The sequence below is a fragment of the Loxodonta africana genome, chromosome 23 (assembly GCF_030014295.1).
Source record: "Loxodonta africana isolate mLoxAfr1 chromosome 23, mLoxAfr1.hap2, whole genome shotgun sequence".
In the NCBI taxonomy this organism is placed as follows: domain Eukaryota; kingdom Metazoa; phylum Chordata; class Mammalia; order Proboscidea; family Elephantidae; genus Loxodonta; species Loxodonta africana.
Window position 1 is genome coordinate 12,375,501 of NC_087364.1, and position 12,459 is coordinate 12,387,959.

The window sequence follows — 12,459 nt, forward strand, 5'->3', positions numbered from 1 at the left end:
ACACAGAAGCTCATAAAAGTTAAGTATCTCGGTCAAGTTTATAGAATTACTAAGTGATAGCTGTGTCTCTGACTCCAGATGCCCTGCTCATGCTCCTATGTTATATGCTGTCACCCCTCTTTATTTTATTATGTTTTCACGTTTGCAGAAAGGAAGGATAAAGAAGGGTGTGTTCTTCCCTTTGGTTTTCTATCTCCAGGTCTTTGCACATGTCATTATGATACTTTATTTTGTCTTCTTGAGCCATCCTTTGAAATCTGTTTAGCTCTTTTACTTCATTATTTCTTCCTTTTGCTTTAGCTACTCAGCATTCAAGAGCAAGTTTCAGATATCCATTTTGGTCTTTTCTTTCTTTCCTGTCTTTTTAATGACCTCTTGGTTTCTTCATGTGTGATGTCCTTGATGTCATTACACAACATAGGCTATTATTTAGTATCAAATTTAAGTTAACATTTAAGAGCACGTTTTTAGTGAGACATCATTTATTCACCACAATAAGACACTTGTCTCTGTAATAGGGGCAGTGATATTTTAAAATAAATGTGTCATTCATAAGGTATAAAAAGGAAGAAGAAAATAAATTGTATGTTGTCTCTTGAGATAAGCAGAACTTTTTTTTAATTGTACTTTAGATGAAGGTTTATAGAGCAAATTAGTTTCTCATTTTTAAACCATTAATACACATATTGTTTTGTGACATTGGTTGCCAACCCCATGACATGTCAACACTCTCCCCTTCTCGATCTTGAGTTCCCCATTACCAGCTTTCCTGTCCCCTCCTGCCTTCTAGTCCTTGGCCCTGGGTTGGTGTATCCATTTAGTCTAATTTTGTTTTGTGAGCCTGTCTAATCTATGGCTGAAGGGTGAACCTCAGGAGTGACTTCAGAACTGAGTTAAAAAGGTATCCAGGGGCCATACTCTTGGGGTTTGTCCAGTCTCTGACAGACCAGTAAGTCTGATCTTTTTTTGTGAGTTAGAATTTTGTTCTACATTTTTCTCCAGCTCTGTCCGGGACCCTCTATTGTGATCCCTGTCAGAGCAGTCGGTGGTGGTAGCCTGGCACCATCTAGTTGTGCTGGACTCAGTCTGGTGGAGGCTGTGGTAGTTGTGGTCCATTAGTCCTTTTTGTAATCTTTCCCTTGTGTCTTTGGCTTTCTTCATCCTCCCTTGCTCCGTAAGGTATGGGACGAGTGGAGCATCTTAGATAGCCACTCACAAGTTTTTAAGACCCCAGACTCTACTCGTCAAAGTAGAATCTAGATAATTTTCTTTATAAACTCTGTTATGCCAATTGAGGTAGACATTCGCTGAGAGCGTGGTCCCCAGCCCTCAGGCCAGTAATTTGGTCCCTCAGGGCAAAACTAAATTTTGTTGTTCAGTATTTCTGAAAGTAAGCTTCATTAACACTTTAATAAAAAGCAGCACTATTAAGGTAGAGATAATCTTGAATAGCTAGAAGGTTGCAAATGTATTAATTATAAAATAAGGTCTTTAAAACTATGTGATCCAATGAAGGAGACATAGAATTTTAAAGGATTTATAATACTTTAAAGAAACTTTAAATTCTCATTTGTGAAGTGTATTTAGTAAATATGGTAATTATAGTTTCTCTTTCTCTTTCTTTACTTTTCACTTAATGATGTCTTCTTGATTTTTTTCATTAGAATATGTTGATTATGTTAATAAAATAATTTGACATTTCTTTCCTCTGTTTAAATATTAACAAAACTTTTGAAAAAAATGAAACTCTTATAAAAGTTAGGAATTGTGTTTTGTTGGTAGTAACAGAAATCTGAAATAACAGTAGCTTAAGTAAAATAAAAGGAGTCCTAGTGGCTCAGTGGTTAAGCGCTCAGCTGCCCATCTAAAGGTCAACAGGTTGAACCCGCCAGTTATTCCACGGGAAAAAAGATATGGCAGTCTACTTCTGTAAAGATTTCACCCTTGGAAATCCTATGTCAGTTCTACTCTGTTCTGTAGGGTCGCTCTGAGTCTGAATCTACTCAATGGCAGCGGGTTTGGTTTTTGGGCAAGTAAAATAAGAGTTTATTATTATTATTTTACAAAATAAAAAACCCAGATGAAATTAGTTCACGGCTGACCTCGTGGTGTCAGGACCCAGATTCCTTCTGTCTTTCTGCTCTGTTATCGTTAGCGTCTGGGCTTGCATCTATAAGGTTTCTTAGGCAATAGATGGCCACTAGAGCTCTAGACGTTCTATCCATGTTCCAGGAAGGAGGAAGGAGAAGGAGAAAACGGGGGTCTGCCAGTTGAGTAAATAATTTTAAATAACTTTATGCTTCCATTCATGTGTCACTGACTTTCTCTATATGTGAGGGAGCATGAGAGATCTTGTTTAGCTGGTCTCACTGACACTCCACAATACAGAAGTTGTTTAGTAAGGAGGGAGTCCCTGGGTAGTGCAAATGGATGACACGCTTGATTGCTAACCAAAAGGTTGGAGGTTTGATTATGCCCAGAGGTACCTCAGAAGAAAGACGTGGACATCTACTTCTGAAATATCAACCATTGAAAACTTTTTGGAGTACAGTTCTACTCTGATACACAGGGGGTCGCCATGAGTCGGAGTTGACTCAACGGCAGCTGGTACTGGCTAGTAAGAAGGGAAAATACATGTTGGGTAGACAGCTAGCAGTGTCTGCCACAGCTCTTACTCATCTTTTGTTTAATACAATATCACCCACTCTGAACGTGTATTTAAATATTTGAATAACATCTTAAGTAATCAAGTCTTAAAGTTCTAGATATTAAAAAAATTAAAACGTGTAAGGGGCCTCCCGACACACTCTGGATCCAGTTTTAAGTTTCCTAGAAACTGCCTCAGTGTGTGTGGGGGGGGGGGGGGCGGTTGTTGCAGGTTTATTTAGCACCTATTGTCTTTAGGCATTATACTATTTTGGGAGGGGAAGAGAAACGATTACTATATATGTATAGTGCTTTACAGTTTATAAAGGACCTTTCATCTCATTTTCCAATTTAATCCTCATGTAACACCAAGCGATAGGAAAAATGCATTTTGTCATGTATACCCGAGGACACTGGGAAACAAGGAGGTTAAATAAAAAGTGCAGTTCACAAAATCAGTTTGGATCAGAGCCAGGCCTGAACTGGGGAATTCCAACTTGCGTGCATTCTCCAATCACCTGGCCTAGAAATTGGGCTGGCTTTGTTGCTATTTAGAGGACTAAGACAGCTCTCTCTCTCAGAATCTGGGTGTATGTAGGTCAGGAGCTGCCCAAGGTAGATCTTTTGTGCCACCAGGGTACCTGCTTAATTTTCATGTAAGCATTTGAATACGGCCTTAGGAGTTCATCAAAATCAACAATTTTTAACCGCTCTCATCTTTTCCCCCTGTTAGGTATAAAGTACAAAGTTAAAATTTGAGACAACTGCCATGGACATACCCAGATTTTAATAAAAGCTCCTGCACCTTTTATTCTGGTAAAATAATGCATTAAAATAATTTGTGTTCACCACACTATTAAGGCTTCAACAATAAAGATCACTTACTGCTAAATTAGGGTATTGAATATGTACAGTTCTCCAACTCCATCATTCACTTTCTCACTCAGAAAAGCTTATTGGAGTAAGTAAGTGTTCTTTTTTGTTACAGGAAAATACTGAATCCACTCTGATGTACAAAGTTCAGTTCCTTTGCCACTACACTGATTTTTGGATCCAGCCTGAGGATAAGGATAAGAAAATCTTACCTATGAGTCAACAAAACCCAACCAAACCCACTGCTGTTGGGTCGATTCCAACTCATAGAGACCCTATAGGACAGAGTAGAACTGCCCCACAGGGTTTCCAAGGCTGTTAATTCTTACAGAAGCAGACTGCCACATCTTTCTCCCACCAAGTGGCTGGTGGATTCAAACCACCGACCTTTTGGTTAGCAGCCTAGCACTTTAACCATTGCACCACCTGGACTCACTCTCTATCAAAGAGGACTTAAATAATTGGAAAGACATTCCATATTCATGGATTGGAAGGCTTAATATAGTTAAGATATCAAAGCAATCTATAAATTCAACCCAGTCTCCATGAAAATCCCAGTAGCCTTCTTGCTAGAGATGGAAAATCTAGCCCTCGAATTTGTATGGAAGGATCCTGAATAGCTAAAGGAATCCTAAAGAAGAAGAATGAAGTAGGAGGACTCACACTTCCTGACTTCAAAACATACTTTAAAACTACAGTAATTAAAACAGCTGGGTAGTGGTATAATAACAGACACATAACCCAGTAACCCAGTCCCGTCGAGTCGATTCCCACTCATATGGACCCTTAGACCAGTGAAATAGAACTGAACCCAGAGATAAACCCATACAATGGTGAAGGGAGAGTCTCTTCAATAAATGGTGCTTGGAAAATTGAATATCCACATGCAGAAGAATGAACCAAGACCCAACCCTTACAACATACACAAAAACCAATTCAAAATGAATCAAGGACCTTAATTTGAAAACTAAAACCATAAAATTTATTGAAGAAAATGTAGGGATGAAGCTGTGGAACCTGGGTTTTTGTGATGGGCTTAGCTGATACAACAACAAAAGCACGAGTAGCAAAAAACAAAATACATAAATGGGATCTCATAAAAATTAAATACTTCTGTTTCATCAAAAGACTTCATCAAAAAAGTGAAAAGACATCCTATAGAATGGGAGAAAATTTTTGAGAACCATATATCCAATAAAGGTGTAGTATCCAAAGTTTATAAAATACTTCTACAACTGAACAACAGAAAGATTAACAGCCCAACCAAAAAATGGATGAAGGGCTTGAACAAACATTTCAGCAAAGAGGATATTCAAGTGGCCAACAAGCAGTAAAAAGTTACTCAAAGTCATTCACCATTAGAGAGATGCAAATCAAAATCACAGTGAGGTATCTCACTCCCATTAGAATGGCAAAACCAACCAAACAATGATCAAAAAAGGAAAATACTAGGTGTTGGCGAGGTTGCGGAGAAACAGGGACCTTCATTCATTGCTGGTGGGATTGTAAATTGGCACAGCCATTGTGCAAAACAGTTTGACAGTTCCTCAAAAAGTTGAACATAGAGCTACCATATGATCCAGCAATTCTACCCTTAGGTACACACCCAAAAGACTTGAAAGCAGTGACACGAACAGACATATGTACAGCAGTGTTTGCTGCAGCACTATTCACAATAGCCCAAAATGGGAAACCACCGAATGTCCATCAACTGATGAGTGGATAAATAAATGTGGTATATAGGTATATTGAAATATTACTTGGCCATAAGAAAGAATGGAAGAGTCCTGATGTGTGTCACAACATGGATAAACTTAGAGGACATTATGCTGAGCAAAAAAAGTCAGACTGAAAAGGACAAATACTGTATGATATCATTTATAGGAAATAAGCAATTGTATAGAAACTGTAAGTAATTAGTGATTACCAGGAATGGCAGGAAGGGGGAAGGTGAGTTTTTTTTGCTTCGAATACATTGGATGTGTGTTCAGGGTGGTTGGATAATTTGGAAAAATATAGCAAAATTGATTGCATGACTTGTAGAATGTAATCAAGGTCACTGAAGTGTACATGCAGAAACTGATGAAGTACTGTATGTTTTGTTGTGTGTATATTGCTTTAATAATAAAAAAAGAAAACTCCACCTCTCAGACTGCCCTTGGTTAACCTATAAGTGATATTTTATTAATAGAAACAACTTACATGAGACAAAACTCACAACTGATCAAGACAACTTGTACAGAGACTCTCAGGTTGAGAATCTCTGATCTAAATGTCCCAGACTCAATGACTGTTGATGTGTTATTTATTCTCATTTTTCCAACCTTTCAAAATGTACGTAAAGCATCAATGTTCCTACAGCAGAGGCCACCGACAGCTTACTAAATTTCTGTCTGTATGTATGAAGCCCTTTGTTGTACTGTGATACTTGAAAGCAAAAAAACACGTACTCATTTCCAATCATAGAAAATAATAAGGGAGTCTTTTTAGAGATAAAAATAGGTACCCAAAAAGAGTTAACTGGTAATTTTTGTTTGTTTGTTTCCAAAGCTTTCACACTTGTCAAGAGGAAATAAAGTAGTTTTAAAGTGCTTGTTTCCTCATGAGCCACACAAATCAAGATTTAGTTTTGTACCGTTACTTAAATATTAAGAAATCGTTAGGACCCTTTCCTTTTATTCCTTCTCTAAATCTGATGACAACCAAATCTCTTAAACTTTGTACACATATTTATATATTCACTTGTTAAAAACTGTTCATGTCACCCAGATGTCAGTCAGTCATCAAAACTGAAAGTAGATTTGACACAGGAGATTTGGTGCCTCATAAATATAGATTTCTTCCAAAGAACAAGGACTGGAGCGGTGTTCCAAGCAAGGAAGAAGCCATATACATCTCCATTCATCTTCTATATTTGGACTTGTGAGGGCATTAGTCAGCTGCACAGTATTATTTATCTCCTACACAAAAGTATTTCAAGGTCTGTGGGAGTTTTCTCTACTTAAGGTTGATTGATCTTTATTTCTCTCAATTTATATCTTCTCAGATGTACAAGTTGATGAAGAATTTTTTCCTTAAGAAAAGTGAGTTGCTTATTTGTCCTCCTTTAACCATCTTCAATCACCTGAATGCTATTAAAAATTAGTAAGAGAGAGACTTAGACTGTCTTTGAAAGCCTCTGAGAAACACCTACAGCACAATGTAACGTGATGAAATAAGAGTGGGGGAAAGTTGTAACAGCTTTAGGTTTCTGAGCTCAATATGACTCCCCTGAACTTTTTGAAGACCTATGAACTCTGCATTTCTTAAACTGAGGAAAAATGCATTTTAATTTTTTTAGCTAAGTAAATCCTTTATACAGGAGAAGACATTTTGTGCTAAACCCCAATTTACGGTAGAACCAAGAGATAATTGTGTTCCTGCTTAAAATAAAATATATTGATATCATCCTAAAAATGAATTATTAAACTATCCCCTAGACTTCTGTGTGACTCTGGATATTGTTGCAAATGCGCCACGTCACTAAGTTATATTCCTTTTCCATGGCTGCAAATCTAGTTTTCCCACCTTGGTGGTTATGTTCAAATATTACCTTTGGCAATATTTTCTTCACTATTTCCTATGCAGTGCTGATGCAAAATATATTGTCTACAACTTCTTCACCAGCAAAGTAAGCCATCCCACTTTGTGGTCTTTTGCTGTCTCCTCTCAGTGCCCCAAGTCATCCTGGCTTCCGTTGGTTGGTTTCCATCTTTACCTCCACTCATGAGCCATGCTGTCTGTACTCTGGCTGTAGTGCTGGCTTCTTGTCTTTCCCCCTGCCCTCCTCAATCCTGTCTCCAGCAGGCACCTTTCAGGAATTTTTTCTGTTATCAGCCAAAGGCAGCAGTAGATGAGTATCAAGGATCATGTCTATGCCTGCTTTCTAATTTCACTTTTCAGCAAGGTATTGCTATGCCTTAACTTGATTTCTATATTAAGCTGCTTAAGTTTTTATGAAAACTCATTACTTATGTTTGAGTTTACTTGTCAATCAACAAATATTCCACAAATGTGTTATGTTAGATGTCTCACACAAGTTCAATTCAAAGAATGCATTCACTTTTAAAAGAAGTTTCAATACTCCATTTTGGGAGACCCAAATGCTGGAGTCTCATGGAGTATAAGGATTTATGAAGAGTCCATAGTAACAGCTTTCTACTATGAAGACTTTTCAGTATCTTCTTATTGAATGGGAAAAACAAACAAACAAAAAAAGCCTTCTCTGTATCACCATCACTTGGCTGACAGTTTGTCGTACTGTGGTGGCTTGTGTGTTGCTGTGATGCTGGAAGCTATGCCACTGGTATTTCGAATACCAGCAGGGTTACCCATAGTGGACAGGTTTCAGTAGGATTTCCAGACTAAGACAGACCAAAGGGTCAGCAGTTCAAATCCGCCAGGCAATCCTTAGAAACTCTATGGGGCAGTTCTACGGCACTGGGTTTGTTTAAGACAGACTAGGAGGAAGGACCTGGTGGTCTACTTCTGAAAAAATTGGCTGGTGAAAACCTTATAACAGCAGAACAGTGTCTGATACAGTGTCGAAAGATGAGCCCCTCAGGTTGGAGGGCACTAAAAATATGACTAGGGAAAAGCTGCCTTTTCAAAGGAGAGTCGACCTTAATGAACATGGTTGGAGTAAAGCTTTCGGGACCTTTATTCGCTGCTGTGGCATGACTCAAAATGAGAAGAAACAGCTGCAAACATCTATTAATAATCAGAATGTGGAATGTATGAAATATGAATCTAAGAGAACTGGAAGTCATCAAAAATGAAATGGAATGCATAAAGATCGATATCCTAGGCATTAGGGAGTTGAAATGGAGCAGTGTTGCCCATTTTGAATCATACAATCATATTGTCTACTATGCTAGGAATGACCAATTGAAGAGGAATGGTATTGCATTCATTTTCAAAAAGAATATTTCCAGATCTATCCTGAAGTACAACACTGTCAGTGATGGTATAATATCCATATGCCTACAAAGAAGACCGGTAAATACAACTATTATTCAAATTTGCATACCAACCACTAATGCCCAAGATGAAGAAACTAAAGATTTTTATCAACTTCTGCAGTCTGACATTGATCAAACAGGCTGTCCAGATTCCTTGATAATTACTGGCAATTGGAATGTGAAAGCTGAAAACAAACAAGGATCGGTAGTTGGAAAATATGGCCTTGGTGATAGAAATGATGCCAGAGATCACATGATAGAATTTTGCAAGATCAATGACTCCTTCACTGCAAATACCTTTTTTCAACAACATAACTGGCAACTGTACATGTGGACGTCACTGGATGAAATACACAGGAATCAAATTGACTACATCTGTGGAAAGAGACTATGGAGAAACTCAACCTATCAGTCGGAACAAGGCCAGGGGCCGATTGCTCACATCCAAGTTCAAGTTGAAGCTGAACAAAATTAAAACAAGTCTGCGAGAGCCAAAATGCAACCTTTGAGTATATCCCATCTGAATTTAGAGACTCTCAAGAACAGTTTTGATGCACTGAACATTAAAGATTAAAGACCAGACGAGTTGTGGGATGACATCAAGGATATCATACATGAAGAAAGCAAAAGTTCATTAAAAAGACAGGAAAGAAAGAAAAGACCAAATGGATGTCAGAAGAGGCTCTGAAACTTGCTCTTGAACATAGAGCATCTAAAACAAATGGAAGACATGATGAAGTAAAAGAGATGAAAAGATTTAAAAGGATAGCTTGAGAAGACAAAGTATTATAATGAAATGTGCAAAGACCTGGAGTTAGAAAACCAAAAGGGAAGAATATGCTCACCATTTCTCAAGATGAAAGAACTGAAGAAAAAATTGAAGCCTTGAGTTGCAATATTGAAGAATTCTACAGGCAAAATACTGAACATCACAGGAGGCATCCAAAGAAGATGGAAGGGATATCCAGAGTCACTGTACCAAAAAGAACTAGTTGACATTCCACCATTTCAGGAGGTAGCACGTGATCAAAAACTGATGGTATTGATGGAAGAAGTCCAAGCTGCACTGAAGGCATTGATGAAAAACAAGTCTCCAGGAATTGACAGAATACCAATTGAGATGTTTCAACAAACAGATGCAGCACTGGAGGTGCTCAGTCGTCTATGTCAAAAAATTTGGAAGACAGCTACCTGGCCAACTGACTGGAAGAGATCTATATTTTTGCCCATTCAAAAGAGAGGTGATTCAACAGAATGCAGAAATTATCGAACAGTGTCACGTGCAAGTAAAATTTTACTGATCATTCAAAAGTGGTTGCAGCAGTACATTGACAGGGAACTGCTGGAAATTCAGGCTCAATTCAGAAGAGGGTGTGAAACAAGGGATATTATTGCTGATGTCAGATGGATCTTGGCTGAAAGTGGAGAATACCGGAAAGATGTTTACCTGTGTTTCATTGACTATGCAAAGGCATTGGACTGTGTGGATCACAACAAATTATGGATAACATAGCAAAGAACGGGAACTTTAGAACTCTTAATTTTGCTCATGCAGAACCTGTACACAGACCAAGAGGCTATGTGGTTTAAAAGGAGGAAAGGTGTGCTTCCTTTCCTCATATCCTTTCACCTACCTATTCAATCTGTATGGCTAGCTAATAATCTGAGAAGCTGGGCTATGTGAAGAACACGGTGGAATTGGAGGAAGACTCACTAACTACCTTCGATATACAGATGACATAACCTTGCTTATTGAAAGTGAAGAGGACTTGAAGCACTGACTGATGAAGATCGAAGACTATAGCCTTCACTATGGATTACACCTCAGCATACAGAAAACAGAAATTCTCAGAACTGGACCAATAAGGGATATCATGATAAATGGAGAAAATACTGAAGTTGTCAAGGGTTTTATTTTACTTGGATCCACAATTACCATCCCTGGAAGCTGCAGTCAAGAAATCAAACAATATATTGCATTGGGCAAATCTGCTGCAAAAGACCTCTTTAAAGTGTTGAAAAGCAATGATGTCACCTTGAAGACTAAGGTTAGCCTGACCCAAGCCATGATGTTTTCAATATGCTTGTGAAAGCTGAACAATGAATAAGGAAGGCCGAAGAAGAATTGATGCCTTTGAATTACGGTGTTCGCAAAGAATATCGTATATACCATGGAATGCCAGAACGAACAAATCTGTCCAGCGAGGATGGTGAGACTTTGTCCCACATACTTTGGATATGTTATCAGGAGGGACCAGTCCCTGGAGAAGGACATCGTGCTTGGTAGAGGGTCAGCGAAGACCCTGGATGAGATTGATTGACACACAGTCTGCAACCGTGGGCTCAAGCATAGCAACAATTGTAAGGATGACGCAGGACCTGGCAGTGTTTCCTTCTGTTGTAGGTAGGGTCAGTGTGAGTCAGAGCTGACTCAACAGCACTTAACAACAACGATGTGTATAATGATTCTTTTGGATGACTTTCAAAGAAAAAGGAATGGGAAGTATGTCTGAAGAAATTAGCTCCAAGGCTCAGTGGGGGTGAAGATTGGAGGTGACATGTTCTTCTGATACAGTAAATAGGGAATGTGTTGTCTGTAGGAAGGCCCCCCCCCCTTTTAAAATTAGACATTCAGGAGCTTGTAAAGCAGGTAACTAGGTGGGAGATAGGGGCTGAGAGATGCGGGAGGAGAAACAAAATCAAAAGATAGAGCAGCCATGTTTCCATTTTCGTATTTAACAGGTACATAGTGATGCAGCAGGGTTGACTACACTGACTGTAAAGCCGTCAGCAGAACTCTGCAGCAAGGTGTTATCACACCGTGAGCAGAGGTGAGGAGCACAGCAGACAGAAATAGCTGGGACAGAACGCTGAATCACAGAATGACCACTATGTAGTGAGATCTGCACGTGTAACTTTTCACGAGGTCCTTATTAGACTTTCATGCAGAGTTTGTACATCTTTCACAGCCCTTCGTTGCTGAGTGGTTGCCCTCTTTCTCTCCAAATTTTATCGTTTAACTGAATTCCCCAAGATGTACAATCACATTAGTTGAGGATTAAGGACTAGGGTCGGACCAAGAGGCACGCATTCCATTGCTAGATGTCACGCACCATAAACACTCTCTTATTTGCTGTTAGGAAAAGCCACGAGCTGTAGTAATAGTTCCCATGTGTTGCAAGAAATCTTTGCGATAATAAACCCTTGAGTTTTCTAAGCAAAGTGCCTTGAGCACAGTAGCTGCTCCATGAATATTTATGATTAGTGGTTTCTAGGACTTGCATTACACATGCCATCTTTGCAGCTGGCTATTCTGGCTGGAGAAATGGAAACAGAAAACAGAAAACCCTGTATTTCTAAATAGGAACTTACCTAAGGAAATGATCTGATCCTAAATTTCCTACCAGACTGTAATTTCCCAATTATGGTGTATGTTTGTGCTGAATTCTGTTGAGCCTAAGTATGTGACAACTGCTTAGATGAGTCCCTGTGACACCCTTTCAAACGGGACAGCATCTGTTTGGTCTCAGCAGGGAAAGCTGCTAAAAATGTCTTTACTTTGGCGTTAAATCAGCTTATTGGAACAGTGTACATTTCAAAGTAGATTTTTCTTTTCTTTTTTAGTAAAAGGTTCACATTCTCAATTTATTTCTAGAAGATACAAGGACTTTACACATTGCCTTCAGCCTAAGCACTAAGGTGAGGGCATGTTTTTGCTAGCTAACAACAGTGGTTTTTTTACTTACGATGTAGTGTGACCAGAGAGGAGTTTCTTGACAATTAAAAACCTTCTACTCCTGGGATAAAGCATGAGGATGCATGGATATGTTAGTTTAGCAGAAAAATCTCCTCTCAGACTGAACAAAAAATATGCTCTTTAACAAAGTTTGCCCCAAAAAGAGGACTTTCAAAATTGGTTTTTAAGCATAAGCTGAAAATT